At 40.4% G+C, this 20,241-nt stretch overlaps 1 protein-coding gene and 1 pseudogene across 1 annotated transcript in view; both read left to right on the top strand.

The window, feature by feature from the left end:
* The window catches only part of TPRG1 (tumor protein p63 regulated 1), an 87,517-nt gene that overhangs the window by 43,353 nt on the left and 23,923 nt on the right, over positions 1 to 20,241 (top strand). The window lies entirely within an intron of this gene.
* On the top strand, positions 7,271 to 7,733 carry LOC107527420 (ORM1-like protein 2 pseudogene; annotated as a pseudogene).

The raw sequence follows: 20,241 nt of genomic DNA, 5'->3' as shown, positions 1-20,241 counted from the left end.
ATTTTCTTCTACTAGTATATATTGAAACACCAGTTTATTATGTCTGTATAATTGTTCTAGTGGGGTAGGTAAACTGTTATTCTTCTAAGTCAAATCAATTCAATAGTGGAAGACTTAACTGAATTCCTAACCATAGATCTCTCCTGCTAAATTGGGTGCTTTCTGTTTTTTGTTTTTCACTGTGAGGGCTCTCAATACTGAACAGGATCGGCAAGTTTATTAGTCAGCTCTGGCAATGATAGGCCTTTATAAAGTACCCCAGGTTACAGGAAGGTGGCACTAGAGACTCTTCTCTCAGATAAATGAGGCCTGGGGTCTGGAATGGAATAGTCAAAGATTTTTAAATTGGAGACCACCAAGCAGGCATCTTCTCTCCAGTAACCCTGACAGGTGATTACCCAGCCTTTGCTTAAAGGCTTCTGGTAGAAAGAGAATTCACTACTTCTTGCCTTGCCTGTCTCACTCCAGGAGTTTCTGGTGAGAATGGTCTTTCCTGTATTGAGTTAAAATAAGCTCCTTTTGAAGTTGTCACCTCTTGGTCCTAGTATTTAAAACTCCATTGCTACACAGAATCAAAAGTCTGTTCATTCATTCAACAACTTAGTTCCTATTATATGTCAAATACTGTGCTGAGCTCCAGGGAGATGACATATAACACCTTTCTCTCTAAGGGTTTACAGTGTAGTTGGAGACACAGAAAAGTAAATTGTCAGTTGTAGTAGGATGTGGGGCCAGTTCTGCTGCTTGTAGACATGGGGTGTTCTGGTGGGGAGGAGGCAAGAAGGATACCCTACAGAGTTTGAAAATCCAAGTATTCGTGTCCTCCTTCGTCTGTAATTCTGGAAGTCACAGCAAAACTCGGGAGACTTGATCTCTAATCCCCATTTTGCTGCAATTGTCCCTAATGAAATAATGAACAATTCAATCCATTTCCCATAGCAGAAGCCACAGGTAGCATCCTTTTGTGTTATTAGGCCTTCACATTTTAAAATAAATATCAACATACTCATCTGATGAACCTGGCCCAATAGCTCTCTCCTCTTTACCTCTGCTCTACACTGATCCCCCTAGAATAGAAAATCGGTATTTAATTCTCCCTACACCCGAGCCTTGGTAAGCCCCACTGAGCCCCTTCCATACTATGGGCCTGCATTGTGGTGACCTTTAGCTTTTGCCTGAAATGTTCTCAGCAATCATTGAATTAAAAGTACACTTAGAGAAAACACACAGAAATTTTGAGCATGCCCAGGCACATTGAAAGTTGCCCCTGGGATCTTTCCATTGACCAGCACAAAAAAGATGACTAAGGCAAGTGTCTGCCCACTCCTGTGTGGAAATAGTGTTGTGTTTGTCTGCAAGCCAGTCAAAAAATGTATGTTGAAAAAATGGCCTTATGACAGGCTATTTTGTACCCCAAATGCCTTGATACTTCAAGCCCTTTCTTTTTTAAATTCTTGTAGCCCAATATTTTTCACTGATCCTTGGAGGGATTTTCGGAGAAAGGGTGAGTGAGCCAGACTCAGGGGTCTGAGGGTCTGTTAGAACTGAGATAGGCATTACTCCCACCGGCTTCAGTCACACTGATATTTTTTTTTTCTTCCAGCTAAAGTGAAATAAAAATATGGGCCATCTCATAGTCACTGGAGGGAAATCCCTAATGCTGGGATATGAAATCCACTTTCTAAGTCCCAGTACATAAAATATTTTTTCTGGAATAGGAAAAATATCTAATTGCCATTTGTCCAGCCTATCTAGATAAATTTCAAGGTCAATGCCAATCTTTCTTGGAAGTATTCAGAACATGGACTCAAAGGAACAGTAAACTCACTGATTTTTAGATTATAAATGACTCTTACATGTGTGATGAGGAGAGTGGTAATTGAGGCTTGAGGCCCAGGGATAACACTGAGAATTTTCTGATACCATATCACAGTATAGATTTCCTAATGTAAATGCAATTTCAGTAAACTTTAAGCAATGATTTAATTTTTTTGCAAAATAATTCCCAGGATTTACCATCTCCTGTTTTTGTTTGCTTTGTTTTTTGTTTTCTAGACTAAAGGGAATGAAGTTTTTCCTTCAGTTTGGCAATGGATATTTCTCATCAGTTTAAAAACTTTTAGAGTTGACAGATTTTTACTATAGTTGAAAGCACACAAATAGTTATCAATTTTCACCTAAAATTTAATCTTGATCTATGCCTTTTCTAAAACAAATAAGAACCACTATGTTTTCCAAAGAGCATATCTTGGGAGTTCAGTGAATTTTGATATATGTATAAAAATAAAGTTTATTACTGACTGTACTAATTATAATCCACAAATCCTCTTATCAAATATCTGCTGTGGTTAAGGTAATGCATGTATTTATGCTTTTTGATTGCTCTAGGAAGAAAAGAATAAAAAGATGTATCACCTCTTGAGAGGTCAAGGCCTTTTCCTTTTTGACTGAACCCCTCCAAATCAAGCTTCTGCTTAACTTGGCTCAGACACCAAGCAGGAAGAATAAGAGTAACATTTCAAGCCAGGCTCAAACAATCTGTTCAGATAGAATAAGCACGCACTGGGTGTGAATATGTGCACATCACTACATTAGGTGTTGTGATGTAGAACTAAACAACACAGTCTGTGCTATAATAGTGCATATTCCATTAGCAGAAATAAGTCAAGTACTTGGACAGCTATGCTTTAAGGTACAGTGAGCTTATGTCACTGCAGAGGAGTTGACACCAAAGGGAATTCATACAACCATGGCTACATCTGGAGGATATAAAGGAAGCGGTGTATGACATGACCTTTAAAGAAGGGATACCAGGTTATTGGTGGGGAGTTGGGATGTAAAGAGAGGGTTAGGGGAAAATCCTGGTCTAGGTACAAAGTATAGCAAGAACAGAGCACATGGTCAAGAAATAGCAGGGAAATGCAGAGAACAGTGAGTGGGTGCAGCTTTGCTTGAGTGTAATGAATGCATAGTGGCTGGCTGATAAGGCTAGAAATGGGGCCAGATGAAGGACGGAAACTTTAAATGTTAGTGTGAAATATTTGTACATTCTTGGTAGCATGGAAGCTTTAGTTGAATTTTAAATGAGGAAGTGCATCCATTTAGCAGATGCATATTTTTTTGACATGCCTTCCATAGATCAGGTACTATGAGAATTTTTCTTTGAGCATTCAGTGGAAAAATAGACAACCTCATGCCTCAAAGTCTTCTGTGGGACAAAGAGTGAAATATAATTATTTTAATATAGTTATGAGTACAGAGTGGGGCATCTTGTTCAGAAAGCTAGGGGATCATGGAAAGTTCTTTAAAGCAAATGAGCCTTAAGAATTGAATAAGGGCTTTCTAGGTGGAGGAAATAAGAAACGCTGCTCCAATAAGACCCTTGGAACAGTTTATGTGATTGCTAATACAAGGAACACTGGGAGGAGAGATTCCTGTGGAAGGGTGGGAGCAGGGCGATGGCGGAGGAAGTGAGACCAGTTAGGAGGCTGCTGCAGTGGAACAGTATCTGAACTATTGAGGCGGCCATAGGATGAAGAGAAGTCACTGCTACATAAGAGGCAGCAGCAGCAGATGTTGACCTGATGCTGAAGTGGGGGCTGGGGTGGGAATTGCAGAGGGGGAAGAACAGAAGAAAAGGAGCTAAAAATATCTATGATTGGACATCTGGGAGGCAAGGAGAATGGTGCTGCTGTTAGGAGGAATGCAGCAATCAGGAGAGAATAGTTTCAGGAGAAATGTGTGGAATTCAGTGCTGGGTCACTACTAGAAAGCAGAATAAGCAAATTTCCATAAAACCAGGCCAGGAGGAAAATTTCTTGGGCTATTGATGTAGTAATTTCTTCCTTTTATCTCTCGGAAAATTTCAGGCCATAGGACAAGTACTGAAATATCGCCTCAAGCACATGTTAAACTATTGGTATCTAAGGCAAAAGACCAGTTGTATCAACGACAAACTGCAGAAACCATACTCTGTTAACAATTCCTTTATAGATGCTCCTGAACTTATAGTGGATTTTGTCCGGATAAAACCATCTCAAGTTGAAAGTATCATCAGTCGAAGATACATTTAATACACCTAATCTACTGGGCCTCAGAGCTTAGCTTAGCTGACCTTAAATGTGCTCAGAATACATACGATAGTTGGGCAAGTATCTTGAGTTTCATCTCAAGAGAGTAAACACCTTCCTCTTCTCACCAGGGGCTGGAGATACACTCAGATGGGCATTTTGTAGACAAGATGGGATGCAAAAGCAAACAATATCCAAAAACTTTAGCAACACAGTACACTGTAGAGTACGGTTGTTTATCCTCATGATTGCATGGCTGGCCGGGGGCTGTGGTTTACTGTAGCTGTTGCACCGCAGGTCACTAGCCCAGGAAAACGTCAAAATTCAAAATCTGAAGCATGGTTTTCTTCTGACTGTGTATTGCTTTTGCACCATTGTAAAGCTGAACCATTCTGAGCTGGGGACTGTCTGTACACTTCCTTGTCTTGGCTTATGGATGCTCTAAATAGTACCTTGGGATTATTTATGATGACAGGTTGGTACTTTTCAGCAAGCTGCTTTCTCGGAAAGGGACCAACAGAGACAGGGTTTTCTCAAAACACCTAATTTTCATTTCTTCCTTTTTTTCTTCAGTTTGTGGGTAAAATTAGTGACTAGTGGACCACATGTATAGATTTAATGACCCCACATGCTTTAGGGATGAATCATGGTGGCCTCCTCTCTGTGTTTCCTCATTACTTCATTTCCAACTCCATTTCTGTCTCCACTATAATTGCAGCACTGGGTGAGACGCTGCTCAGGGAGGAATTAGCTGAACTGTGGTGGTTTGGCAGCAGAAGGGAAGGGAGGAAATAGCATGGAACAGGAGGTTTGTGTGAAACATGTAGCCATGTGGCTCTCTGCCCAACCAAGGCAGCTTCCCCTCCAGTTTCCAGCCTCCTAGGGCTTTCAAGGCATTGGGTGCGAGGCAGAGGTAAGTCTACATGATGTATTTGTCCCAAACGTAATTATCTGGATATGAGGCAGAGCTTTAAACACACACATTTGCACACACCTCATACCCTAAGATTTCAGGGGAATTTTTAAACCACACACATGTTTCAGAAAACAGTAAATTCAAAGGAAGGAGAGGAATTGATTTGGGTGGTCTGATGGTTTGATGGAGAAAGAAATGCAGATAGTAGTGTAAAGGTAAGAATGGGAAAACAACATACCTCAATTCTATTAGGAACAAGTGCTTTTTTTAAAAAAAAGTCTTCTTATTTGCGACTCAAGCCTCTGAAAATCAAATTGTTTTATTCAGTAGGTGCACGTTTGACCAGTGTACAGAATATAGAAGACTAAATAAATGAAAGTCTATAGGTTTGAAGTGCTAAAAGCCAATTAATTAGGGAGATCAATTGTTGGTAAACAATTGATGTATAAGCAAGCTAAAAAGACAACATTGAGCTTGGCCGGCGTGGCTCAGCGGTTCAACATGGACTTATTATTCAGGAGACTGAGATTCGATTCCAGGTCAGAGCACATGCCAGGGTTGCAGGCTCCATCCCCAGCAGGGGGTGTGCAGGAGGCAGCTGATCAATGACTTTTATCATTGATGTTTCATTTCTCTCTTCCTCTCCCTTCCTCTTTCTGAAATCAATAAAGACTTAAAAAAAACGAAACAAAAAAATACCAACATTGAGGAGCATGGGTAGCATGGATCCATGAACTTGAATGCACTTTACAGCTTTTTAGTTCAATTCCATATTTTATTTTGGAATCTCTATTATATTAGCTGGCAACTGGGTCACTGGTGTCTGCCTCAACATGCTCAGAAGTGGGGAACTCAGGGTAGCCACAAATAAGCTTAAGTCCTCATATCCATAAATATGCTTCAGATTTATGAACTTTAAATCATGTGCTTTCTTAGATGTGTGTCTCCAGGCTGACTGACCGGCTTCGCAGAGGACAGTCACGTATATCAAAGATCTCTATCACCATGCCCTTTCTCTTACCCTTGGTTGCTTGATTTAGAATCAGTGCCTCTTCTTTTCTTGACACTGTCTTTGTGGGGTTGAAATAGTGCTGTGACTCCAAGGCTCAGGAGCAGTGAAGCAGGGACCTGGATAATCTACTGCCTAGATCTTTAGATCTAGTGCTCCCAAGATGAACATTTGGGTGGTAGTTGCTACTCCTTTGGGTTGAGAGAAAGCCTCAGGGGTCCAGAGGTCAGGAGGAGTCTGCAATGTTGTAGCCCTGGGTCTTCCAGCCCAGCATGAGGTGTGGAAGCTGCTGCTGAAAAGCAGATTACTCATTCAGATCCATAATGTCCCACTTTAGTAATGTGGTAAATGATGCTATGAACAATGCCTTTTTCTATCCAATTTGTTACAGTCCATGTGCTCATTAAATAAGGCTGGATGTGGTATCATGGAAAGAGACAAGTGCCAAGCACCTATGCTCCATATTCTTAGGAAGTATGTTCAGAGTATAAAATAATAAAACTTCATGAGTCAAACCTTTCAAAATGTATTTGAAGTCAGTTATATTTTAGGCTGAAGTCAGCAAACGTTTTCTCTAAAGAGATATAGTAAACATTAAACTCTAGGGACCATACAGTATCACAGCTACTCAACTGGGCTGTTATAGAGTGAAAGCAACAATTGACAATAAATGAATGGATGGGGCTGTGTTACAATACAGCTTTTTAAAAAACAACAGGCAGTGGGCCAGATTTGGCCACAGGCCCTAGTTTGCCAATCATTGCCCAGAAGGTGGACAGTTATCATAGTGGAGAATAGTCCCTGGCAACCCACAATGAGTCCTGTTCTGACCTGTTCAACATTCCTATGTATGATTCAATTGATGGCAGAGGACACACATAGTAAATCTGCAGGTTTCAGGAAATCAGTGTTCTGTAATATATTTTGCAACGTGATTATGTTGCAGAAAGAGACAACTATAACCTAGTGGCTAAGAGCACTGCCTTCGGAGTTAGATGAACCTACCTTGAAATTGTAGCTTTGCCACTTTCTACTTTGGGGAACTCTTCCTAACTTGTGTAAGTTTTTCAGCCTCTCTAAGTTTTATATTTGTCACCTGTAAAATGGGCACAATTTTACTTGTCTCAAGCGTTGTTGCAAGGATTAAATTATATGGTATATATATAAAGTATTAAATACAATATCTGACACACAATAAGCTTTCAATGAAAGGCAGTATGAAAAACCTCACTGGAGCACTGCACCTCTAACCAGCCAGCTTCTTGAGCTTACAGGATGAGTGTGGGAGTGGCACACGGTCAAGTAAACCCCTACCCTCAAGGGATGCATAGCCAGGGCATCTGGCTGGCTATTTCATCTTCCTGGGACTGCTGCATGCGCTTCTATTCATCATCCTCTTCATCAGCATTCCTGTTGTGTGGGCCCTGACCAACGTCATCCATACCTTGGCTATGAATGTCTTGCTACGTATGGTGAAAGCTACACCCTTTGAGACCCTTGACCAAGGAAAGGCTCAGCTACTGACACGCTAGGAACAGGTGGTCTACGGGCTCCGATTTACGTCTTCCTGCAAATCCCTCGGCATCTCTCCTATTGTATGCTCTGCCTCCTAGCCAGCTTCTGCACCAAGTACGGTGCTGTTCGCTTCCTCATCAACACAGCCTCATTGCTCAGTGTACTGCTGCCTAAATCGCCCCAATTCCATGGGGTTCATCTCTGTGGCATCAATAAATACTGAGGGATAGCCCTGGGGATGACATTGGAACAAAAGGCTGTAACATCTTTCCTTTCTCCATACTCTCTTCTATATCTTGAAAGCCTGAGCACTATACAACGGTTCCTAAACACCCAGAAGGAGAACAGATTGGAAAATGGGGCTCCATGGGCCCAGCCCTGCTAGGAGCACCCTTCTCGGAATAAGGACTGGCAGGTGAGGTAAGGGACAAATCGCCCTCCTCTGCAGTAGGAGGCCATGTTTGGGCAGCTTGGTTGGTGATTAAGTTTTTCCTTAACTTCCACCCTACCATCTCCTAGCTTTGTTTTACTGTGTATTGTCCTTATAATAAAGGCAATTTAAAAATATATATATATATAAAAAGAAAACCTCACTGAATCAGGAACAGAAAACAAAGGAAGTCACCTGATTTGGGGGAGACAGGGCAAGCTGGTTCATCGCGCAGAGGCTGACTCCCCTGACACCTGTTGCAGGTTGTGTCTAGAGACTCGGTATCAACTTGTAGGTTGTGACTTTGAATGCAACAGTGCAGAGAGGCGATTCCCTCTCTAATGAGATATTTATGGAAAGTTACAGAGGGGGATGTTGAATGAAAGAATAAACTGAATCCAGACCTTCAGATATGCGGATGAATTAGAGGAAGAGCCTCAAACAAGAGTAAGAATAATCCCATAGACCACAGGTCTTTATCCAGAAGGTCTCTGAGCTAGATTTGTAGCCACTTCCTCTTAGCTCTATGGTTGGGTGGGATTTCTATTGCAGAGAAAGGGATGGAGTTACACCTTGTTTTTTGCTACTTAGGGATTTTTGTTGTTATTGTAAACTCCCATCAGCACCAGCTGTGTACAGGACAATGTCCATGCTAGACTAGGAGAAGATATTTCATATGATGAACTGGGTCTTACTTAGTTTTGAGACCCTCTAACCTAGCAAAGTATAGGAGAAAAAGGTTTTTAAAAGTGTGAGTGTCATATCTGAAATAATAGATTAGCTAAGAAAAAGTTTATCATAGCCCATGGGATAGAGTAAATACTAAAAGGAAACTGATAAATAGAGACTTTAAGTAACTTTCCAAGGAAACACAGCTAATATGTGATAGAGCTGAATTCAAACCTAGGAGTCTGGCCCCAAAGTCTGCGCTCCTAACCACTAAGTGATTTCAGGGGAAATTTTTCTTTATTGATTTTTTTTAAAAAATGGGTACAAAGAGCTCTACGTTGTTGGGTCTGCATGTGAAACCTGGTACAGCTTTAGCCACCTGGCCACCATGAGAGGAACTAAGGTGAAATACGGAGGACAGCTAAGCAGCTTTCTGGAAAGAACTTGGTTTTTTAAAATGACACTTAGCTCCTGAGCCAAATAGCCCTGGAGTTGTATTATTGTGGATTTGTGTGTGTATGCTTGTGTGTGTATGTGTTATTGGGGTACTGCATAATTATCTCAATTATTCAGCATTATGTGATACATCTAATTTTATAGATATAAAATCAAAATGTAATTGATATTTTTTTCATCTTCCTTAATTTCTAATACAAACTAAATGTTCATTGTAAGCCATGGACTGAGGGCTAGTTGAATAGGTAAATTTTGTTCTCAATGACTTTAGCTTTCTGGTTTGACTCTTGTTTCTGCTCAGGAACCTACTATTTCTATATCTTTTCCTCTTACCCTGGGTACAAACCAGCACCCAGGAGGGACCTTGAAAGTCACACACAAAAGATTATAAATGGTTGCAAAGAGACTGAAAGAGTTCCCTAACCCAAGGCAATGTCAGTAGGCATCATAGCCCTTTCCAAAACAAATGAAACACAAACAGTGGAATTTTCAGCATCAGCCAGTGGGTGAAGCGGTGTTATTTTGGGCACTGGGTGATCCAGGCACTCCTGAAATCATATCTTGAAGGCGTTTGTCTGTTTTTTCAATATGCCAGGCCAACTCTGCTCGCTGCTTCTACACACTCTCCTAACACCTTTATCTGCCTGGACACGCAGTTCAAAAGGCAGAGAGCGGGGGAGAGGGCATTACACACGTGGGGTTTTGCCTTGTTTTGTTTATGTCTTACTTCTTCTATCTCTCTCTTCTCTCTCATTAGTTCTCTCCTCTCTTTCTCATCCATCCCCTCTGTCTGTCTGTCTGTCTCAGTCCCTGTCTTCTTCTCTCCCTCCCTCCTCTTTCTCTTTGCCTTTCTTTTGTAGGTGCTTTAATGAAATCATATTTTCTGGATTTTCTACAAAATTGCCCCAGGGTCCTTCAAAGACTACCTCTCCCATCTCCTTGTTTTGATTACTTTGAGTAGGCATACACAGCCAACCCCCCCCTCCCTTTTTATTTTTTTGAGTAAAACCACAATCTACTCGGCAAATCACTGCTTTCCATTTTGCTGGCTGGAGGGAGAAAGGATGAGGAGGATGTGGGGGGGATGGGAAGATAATGACAGATCTGATGATAATTAATATTTTCTGTCTCTGAATAGTGAAAGTCTCGTCCAAGTTCCCCAGCCAAGCTCAAGTTAAAGTCTTGGTGTGTGGGTTTAGGTGCCCTGCAACCTGGCATGCCGGGGCTGGTTCAGAGGGAGTGATGCTGTGTATGTGGAATTCTGTGGTTCTCTTTTTTTATTATTACTGAGCAAACCATGCATATCTAAAAAGGAAACTTTAACTCAACCCACTCTCAGGGTGAATTAATGTATTGGGTCTGAGTTACCTCGCCCATCATTTAAACTAACAGAAGGTTAATGTATTAATTATGAAAGGCTTTGGAGTTCCTGGATGTTTCGTTTTCATTTTTATATCAAACCTCAATTATTTGTGCCTCATGTTGGTGCCTATCTTTTAATGTAATGGGACAACTTAGATCGAATGGACTGGTAATAATTTTTCAGATCCATTAAATAGGTGTTTGGTTTCCTTCAGAGTTTAGGACTGGGGATGTCTCCAAGGTGACTTCATGGTTTTATTCTTTTCTTTTCCTGCAAAAAAAGACAGCTAGTCACTTACTTTATAGCAATAATAGACATAAATAAACAAAATAAGATTTTCTTACAATATGATTTGTTGGAAATTTTGATGCTATGAAATGAGAGTGCTTTAATTTTTAAAGAATGTGTTTTAATAGAATAACAATGCAGTTAGAGTTTACCGACTATGAAATTGATATTTTCAACAATTTCCTTAAAAATAATATTGGATAGAGTCATGGAAACCAAGAGAGAAGGTGTTTTTGTGATGGGGAATGGTCAGCAGCAACCAGTCAATCACTTGTTCCACAAACTTTTATTAAAACTGAGCGAGGCAGGGAACTTCACACACATTGTTTCATTTAATCCTCATGAGAATCCTGGGAGGTAAAAGTTATTTTTTCCTTTTAAAGATACAAAAAGTAAGGCATGGGGATGTGAAGTTATTTGTCCAGATCACAGACTTAGTAAAGTTACAGAGCCAAGATCTAAACCTAAATCTTGAGTTAAATAAATCAAAGATCTGGATAGAGGAATTTACACTTTAAATGTACTTTGCTATTTTTGTGTTTTGCAACAGAGAAGACTGGACACTTTCCTTCTTCTATAATCAGAATTGTATTTAGAGCAAGGGCGGATCAATGATATTTAACAGAAAGTGGATGCATGGATATTATAAGGGCAGTCATTGACATGGTTGCACTCATGTTCCCTACCTCTTTTTTAAAATATGTTTTTATTGATTTTTAGAGAGAGAGGGAGGTATAGGGACAGGGAGAGGGAGATAGAAATATTGATGTGAGACATCAATCAGCTGCCTCCTGCACACCCCTACTGGAGATCAAGCCTGCAACCAGTGATCTCTCGGTGCATGGGATGACACTCAATCCACTGAGCCATACTGGCCAGGCATGTTCCCTAACTCTTGATCAATGTTTCCTGCCTGTTTCCCCCACCCCATCTTTTCTTTCCCTTTTAAATTCTTCACTTTTTCTTAAGATGATCTTGGTTATTTTTCTACAGTACTGGTTGCCACATTGTTGGGAGAAGACAGGTGTTGCAAGCAGTTTGGAAAGTGTCTGTGGACTTTGTCTAATGGATTTTTCTTTTCAAGACCTGCCAGACCTATGAAAGGTGGGCCCCAGGTGCTGCAGGTCTCCACTTAGTGATAGCACGGCACGGAAGCCTCTCTGTCAGAGAGGGAAGGCTCCTTTGAAAACATCAGGCCCGACGTGTTCCATGGAATTGCACACATCAGAAAGGGGTTCCAGTGCTCTGAGTAAATGAAGAAATATCTGACTGCATACAATCAAATAGGTTTCTTACCCACGCACTTCCAGAGTGCTTTAGACTAATGTGCATTGAGAACATCTAAACAAAAAAAGAAGTGTTTCCCAAAGTTCTTGATTACAGAATGCGTGTGCAAATGTGATTATGGATTTTAATTTGGTCTGAGAATCTTATTTCTTAGCAAAGAAAACTCAGCTCTAACTCATTATTAACTGCCATCTTCTCTGATTCCAACAGCACTCTTTGTCTAACGTTACGTCTTAACACCATTATAAGCACTTTGCTGGTTACATGCCTAACACAAGGCTATCTTCACAGGGTGCAATGAGTCTACAAGTGAATAGACATGTCATTGGACACCAGATCTCAGAACTCCCTGTGTCAGAGGACTGGCTTTACCAGCTGCTGGTAAAATTCAGTTTGTTTGCGTATCTCCCCAGAATTCAAATAAAAATAATGTGTATTGTTTCCCTATAAACATCACCAACTGCTTAAGATTTTCTAAAAAGAACAAGACAATACTGTGCTGAAAGTTATTAAAATTCTTATTTTAGTAGTAATCTGCAAATGTTGTTGTGATAATAGACTGATATGAGCAGGAATGAGAGGGGAAGTGGGAGCCAGTCCACGGGGTGAGAAAAGAAACAAGAAATACCTAGAGTCCCTACCAGTTGAAAGGGCAATGATTTTTCCAGGAAAGGGTTTCCAGTATCTTAGCACTTTGCTCTGGGCGCTGATGATTTCAGAGAGGAAGTATTCAGAGTTGCTGCTGGTATCGCTTGACTGTTTTCAGTGCTCTGGGCATCACAATATCTGTCAGTACAAATGTTATTTTGATGGAAGATGCTCAGTTGATGTGCCCAGAGAAATCATTGGGCTTTCGTAATGACCGTTTAAAATATCAGCATTTTCAATGAGGAGTCAACCCTTGAAGCATAAGCGTAAATCAAACGTGTTTATCTTCGATAGTCGCCCCGCCCCCCCAATCATACCTTATACTTCTTTAAGGTAGGATTTTTAAAGAAAAATATATTTCAGGTGGGAGTGTGGGAGAAGATTTAAAGAACTGGAGTCAGCAACGATGATATATGACTTTTATCACTCAACTTTAGGATTATGTAAATTAGCATTTTGATTTTTAACAGAAAGTTTATATAAGAAACAGCAGCAGAGGGGTGGGAGGGGAGAGAGACAGAAACAGAGACAGACACAGAGATCTCTCTGGGTGCATGTGCATATGTGTGTACTCACTGAAAGTTCAGCTAAATAAAATTAATTTTCAAGGTTTTTAGATTTGGGCCAATAATGGAGCTGCTTCATTTTTTTTTTTTTTTTTTTAAATGAGCTTTATATTGTATGTAAGGAGCAGACCCTGCTATTTGTGATAAACTGAGATAGCGAAGCCTATATATTCTGGTTAACTCTTTCTGGAATCTGCAGTAGGAAGTCAGAGCAAAACTCCATAGGTTGACATGTATTGCAGGAGAAAAACAATGTCTACTATACCATACAGTACTGATACGAAAGCTATATACTACTCACCATATCATTTTGGGGTGATTTGCTTATTTTTTAGAAGGGGCAAACCCACTCAATGCCATGATCATAAATCCCAAGTTACTAAGACACAGCCTCAGCTGTGTAAAGGAAGCTAGGGCTCCTCCACCAACCTTGAACTTTGGTTCATTGTCCCCTTCTGTCTGTCTTTTCTCTTCCCACCTCAGCCAGGTTGAGGACCCTCTTAGGCCTAACCTGGGCAGAGAAACACATTCTGAGCCAACCTTCACTTTCAAAAGTCCTGAGTAGACTTCATTATCATGCACAAGCAAATTCACCTTCACAAGGGCAGCTTGCTGTGGAGAGGAAAGAATTACTCAGCTGTTACTGCGTCTATCCTCTGGCCACTGATTTGTGTGCCTAATACCTTAAGTTGGGAAAATAAGCTGCTTACGACGGTTTTGCACAAGAATCCAGCTTGTTAAGAGGCGGCTGAGTTTATGATTGCTTGGGCCTGTGGGTGAGATCCCCCCCCCCCCCAAATCCAAGCATTTATGGAAAATTCTATCCTGTGTCACTCACCAATGTGCAGGGTAAGTCTAAGACTGAAAACCTAGGCTGAAAATAGCTGATTGGACCTGGAGCAAGTCTGGGGGCTCAATGACGAGAAACACTCCACACCTGCGTTTCTTCCCTTTGGCTGTCTCCACCTGTGTGCCCCACAGGCATCTCAGACTCAACCTGTCATCTTCCTCCTATCTCATGCTTCCCCAACAAACCTGCTGCTCCTCTGCAGGCCTTTATTTATGAGGATGGCCTTTTTATTATTCAGGCTTGAAAACTCTATCATCTTTGGCTCCTTATTTCCCACTAATCTAATCAGGTTGTCAAATTCTGTCAAGTCTATTTTTGCCACATTTCTTACACCTAACCCTTGCCATTTCTACTGTTGTGATCTTACTTTGGGTTTTCATTGCCTCTTACTTACTTCAGTGATTACGGTGGTTTCCTGACTTTGCTTCAATGTAGTGGTTAAGAGCCCGGACTATCCAGACCTTCTGTGTTTCAGTTCAGGTTCAGCCCCTTCCTGACTGTACAGTCTTTGGAATATCTCTTATATTCCCTTTCCTTTGTTTTTTTTCATCTGTAAAATGAAGATGATAGTCTGTACAGCAGGTCCTCAAATAATGTCATTTTGTTCAGTGTCATTTCTTTATAAAGTTGATGAGATGCCATAGGAACTTAGCTCTTGTTTATGTCAATTAGCCTATGGTAAAGTTGGGTTCCTTATACTTTGTCTCACTTAAAGTCGCAGAACCTATTGAGACCTCCCAGACCTCTGGCTGTGCTTCTACTAATCCATGGCTGCCCTTTCAGGTGAGCTTCTGGGGTACAGGTATTGAAAGAACACAGATGCCTTCTAATTTCCCAGACACCAAGCAGTGTTGAAGCGTGTAGTAGGACTTGATGACTACTTCTCAAATTTACTTTTTAAAAAAAATGTGAAAATATATTTTCTGTTTTTTCTTCGTGATTCTGAATATAACAAGAAGATGTAATTTGTTCAAAAGCTTTCTGTAGCATCAGTGGGAGCTCCAAAAAGGGAGTTAAAGTTCTGTAATTGCAGGATTTACAACAGAATATTAAGGCTGATTATCTCTGGGTGGTGGGATTAGATGTAATTTTCCTTATTTTTGGCTTCTTTTGCTTCTCTATACTTGCCACCAGTTTTCCTTCCATTAAATTTCATGTAAAAATAGTGATTATATTAGGTTGATAACAGTGCCACATTTTGGAGCTGATTTATGTCTCTTCCATTTGCTACTTGAAAACTTCCTTCACCTCCCTGAATCTCAATGAAATAGGGATAATAATAATGATGATGATGATAATAATAACATACAACTCATAGGGTTGTAGAGGGATTAAAAGAAATTACATAATATAAATATCTTGGCATACATTAGTTGATTGATTACTCTATGTCTGCCTCAACTCTTATTTCTTTCCTATCCTTCAAAATTGCAATGGTTTCAGGGCTAGAAAAAAATATTTGTCATAACTCTAAATTCTATATGGAATTAAACATACACATTGCAAAAACAAGTAAGCAAAAGCTTTAAGGTGACAAGTTATTCCAAATCTCAATTCTTCCCCATATGTACTTTGGTGAGAGGTTCTTACAAGATAATTAAATGCTACATAGCAATAGGGAAGCCTGGCCAAATCATCAGAGAAGGAAAGCTGGGTAGCACTGTTCGCAAAGACATCCTTGGATGTGAGGAGATGGATGAGAGGGCCTCTGCAGTGTGGAGGATCGGCTGCCTTCTGGGACAGGCCAGGATTGAGGCATCCTCAGGTACTATGTCTGCTGATTTTGGCCCTTGTTCAGATCATTCCACCTAATAGGAACCTGCAACCTCTGTTTTAGAGCTTGGGCTCAGTTTCTGCAGCTCTCTAATTGGTTTAGGTCATTCATTAAGAATTTCTTTTCTTTAAAGTGGGAGACTTGAAGCCAGGTTGTGAGGAGAGATTCCATACCACCCATATCTGTTTTGTTGTTCCCCAGATTGTAAATGAGGTGACGTGAGCCTCCTCTGGCAGTGTCCTCAGCTTGGCTCTCAGTCTCTACAGAATTGGAGGCCTGGTCTGTTTGAATAGGAGGCTCTGCCCTCCCTCCACCTTCACACACTGGGAAGGGCACTGGTGGCAGTGAGCCTGTGGGAGCCAGCCACTTTCTTCTTTCCTTCTGCTCTTAAAACTGAGAACCTCCTGCTCTGGGGTGTGGATTATTAAAGAGTTTGTTCACTCCTGGAGAGGGTTTGCTAGAGGGGAAGGGAGCAAAGATGTGGCAGAAAGGGGAGCAAAGAAATGTCCAGGATGGGTTTGCTACGCCACAGGCCCCTCAAACTCAGCAAGCCCAGGAATAAACTCATTTCCCTCTCTGACCTGAATCGACTGCCTGGGTTAAGGGAACTACCTTCTCACTCGCTGAGGATACGAACTTCAGGACCATAGAATAGTTGCGAGAAGGGATTACTAAACAATTTTTCAAGGATGTTTGCAACTTGAGGTCAGGATCCTATTTTCTTTGACTCTGAAGGCTACCTCGCTCTCCCTTTTTAACTCCTCCTGCCCTGATCCAGGTCTCATGAGTTCTCCACATAGAGGCTCTTAGCTGGTCTTTCTTACTTGACACTCCCCCAAAATCCATCCTGCCACTCAAGTTCTTACTACTTAAGCATCTTAAATCAAAGCTGTAGTCAAATTTATATCTCTCCTCTTATTGAAAGGTTTCCCCAGCCCCCAGTTGTTTAGGGGATAATGTCTTATAGGTTAAGGTTAAACTCTTTAGCTTGGTTTTCAGTATCTTCTATCACTTGACCCCAATCTATTCGTCCAAACTCTTGGCTGACTTCTCCCATTGTGTAGTAGGTTTAGGTCACACAAAAACATTCAACAGTTTCTGTGTAATACTTTACACTTTCTTATGGGAAAACCATATGCAGTTTTAAGAGTAAGAGGTAGCTGAGTATCTAACACACATCTCTTGATCAATTTACCCTCCCCACCAGGTGGTTCTGTGCAGAGTATCTATTAATAAATAGAAGCTACATTTCTTATCATACCAGGCCATGAATTATCAGAGAGAGTTTGCTATATGCAAGCTATGCGCATGTTTCCATGCAGAAATGAATGCTCCCTTTTCTAGGCCACCTCCAGTTGCTCAAAACACACACACATACAAAGGGGGCTGTGAGGGGGAGAGAATTTCTTCCTCATTCTAGAGCAGAAAGGAACTAGTTAAGGACTTTAAGCTCAAGGAAAATACTCAGTATCTACCACACTTACGGTGAAAGGCAGAGAAACTCCAATACTTTCCCACTCTTATGATTCATGCTTTTGTATTATGCCCTTGTATTTGGAATAACGTTTTTTATTATCTTTGAATGCACATTTCTCATTATACTTTTATGTTCCAACTGCCTCTTCTTTCCGGATTCACTGATCCTCGAGTCAGTGATGGAGTCTCCCTCTCTGTAATTATAGCTTCTCTCTTCATGGTTTTCCCCTACTGCTTTCTTAGAACACTTATTCTTTCCTGGTAGAATGTGAAATACAGAGGAATTTTCTTAGCTTGATGAATGTTGCCTAAGGCAGTGTTTTGAGCATAGGTCCACTGAGCATACATTTATTAAACGAATAATAGTGTTCCTAAGATAGAGTTCAATACTTTACATCTTTAAAACTACATCGTCTCTGCGGCTTTAAGTGATCATTCATTTTGTTGAGTATCAGTGCTTAGTTAACATAAACTCTACTAGGCTCAGTCAGATTGCAAAAAAGTCCTTGATCTCATTGACCTTTAAATAATTATGAAGAAGCTACTTTAATATTCTGAAAGTCATTTCTTCTCTCTCTCTGTAGAAATGTATGGTGATATGTTAGAAGAAGGCTGAAGTCGTACCCGAAGCATCTTCAGGGGATTGTATATACATGCAAATTATAATTTTAGTGATCAAAAGTTCCCAAGGGTGCACACTGCTGTACTAAGTGTGGTTCAGGATTAATTAAAGACCATGCTCAATCTCTGTGGCTCTTACAGCCAGTTGGATAATCTTATAATGCAAATAGAATTAATTTTGTCAGACACAGAAATGTTCTGCCACCTCTTAATTATGTTGTGGAAAGATGGTTTATTTGGTTTCATTTTTGGATGATATCTTTTTTTTTTTTTTTTTTTAATACTTAAGCAATTCCTTAAGCTTTGGCCAAGATAGGATATCTATCTGCCTATTTATTCTCTATCTACCTACTTATCTGTTCATTTATTTATTATATGCTTGGGTTCTACCTCTCTTGATTTAGGAACTATTCTTAAAATGGAGGTACATTTCGTGATGAGCTGTTAATTCAATGCCTGTCTTCCTAGGATATAATGCAGTTAATTCCTTTTGCTTTTGCCTTGAGCATTTAGCCTTCATCAGGAGGGTTTGTTTTTTTCCTGCCTTACAGTTTTTGATCAAACGCTTCTTTATGAAAGATCAGGTGCCAAAGGTGGAATTTAACTCTGAGCTATATTTTCCATATATACTTTCTCCAAAAGTCAATTTGAAAAATCAGCTCCTCACAATGTATTCAATCAAGCAGCAGCAGGTGTGAAAAAGACTTAGAAATTAGAAACTGTATATGCTGGTAAACTCCAGGTAAGTCAGCAGTGTGGTAAGTCATCCAAACAACTAGTATTTTAGAGTAAATTAGCAGATATGCAGCCTCTAGAAAGAAGGAGGGTGTTCTCACAGCATATTCCACAGTGATTTGATTACTGCTGGAGTGCTGTTTTCTTTTCCTGGCCACTTACTTTAATAAGGACATTGGAAACCTGGAACATATTCAGAAGAGAATAACCTGGCTTCTCGGGGAATTTTAACCTAGTCCAATGAGGAGTGGTTGAAGGAACTAGGTGTCTGTTGTTTTGTAAAATAAAGAGAGATTGAGAGACAGATTCTATGACAAAATAATTATCACTGTAAACATTTGAATAATTTTTAAGCAAACCTAACTGTCTATTTTCTTAATAAAAATTAAAATTTCTGGAGCTGCTGTTTGATAATTCGACTATATAAAAAGAAAACTGAATTGAATCCTTCAGATTTTTCCTTCAAGCATCCTGATAGAACCCTCTTTTCCTTTCCTTGCAGCAGCTACAAACCATTGGGCCTTCCACTGGGCAACCAAGACTCCTGTCCTAGGCCTACACTGTAGACAGTGCTCCTTTGATTCTTACCTCCCTGTGTCCATCCCACAGGGTGAGGAGCCCTCAGGGCCAAGGGATATGCCCACTCATGACCAATGCTCCTTCCCAGGCTATTTGTTAATAGAACCATGGCAGAATCACCTGAAAGCTTGTTAGAAGTACAGAGTCCAGATCCTCAGGACCCACTCTACTAATTGAATCAGAATCTGGTTTTTAACAAGATCGCCAGGTAATTCAAATACACACAAAGTTTGTCAAGCACTATTCTAACCCACTCTCTAGGTTCCCAATACCCTAGAATTCTCTGACCAAATGGCTCTGCTTCTACTTCCAGGACCTGTCCTTCCCAGAGCATGCTATGCTGCCAATGGACATGTACTTAGAACTGAGAGGTAACCAAGAGGTTACCATTTGGAGAGCGGGCCTGTGGATGAAACTTGAAGATGTGAGCTGCTTGTTCTCACTTATGTATACAAAGCTGTCACACTAAGGGACTGAGCACCAGGGCTGAAAAATAAGGGAGGATCCCAGATCTGTATCGGTACTGTTGCTCTGGACCTAGGTGGAAATCTAAAGCTCTGTGGTAGTAAAAACATAACCATAAAACCTCAAGCTCATATGTATGCAAAACAATACTCTTGCAACACAGAGATAAATCAAAATATCCCCAAGTAGAACTCTAGCTTACTTGCCTTAAAGTAAATATATACTGTGGAATGTAGGTAAATCAGTTGTATTTCAGGAAATGTTTGGAATTTCTTAACTTTGTATGTAGTTTAGCATTTCACATCATCTTCTTTCTTTGTGCCCTCTACCTCCCACCCCTCCACCAAATTTATGATTTGGCAGTGGATGCAAAAGAAACTAGCAGGAATGCAAGAGAATTGAGAAATTTCTCCTTTCCTGTTTACTTTTTAGAAACCTGCTAAAGGGGTGTTTTAAACTTCTGATGAGAGGTACCAGGCACTCTACATACAGCTTTATAATAGTTCTGTTAAGTAGGCACCCTT

The sequence above is a fragment of the Miniopterus natalensis genome, chromosome 6 (genome assembly GCF_054644295.1).
Source record: "Miniopterus natalensis isolate mMinNat1 chromosome 6, mMinNat1.hap1, whole genome shotgun sequence".
Classification (NCBI taxonomy): Eukaryota; Metazoa; Chordata; class Mammalia; order Chiroptera; family Miniopteridae; genus Miniopterus; species Miniopterus natalensis.
Note: the sequence above shows the minus strand (reverse complement) of the source record. Positions and strands in the feature narration are given on the sequence as shown.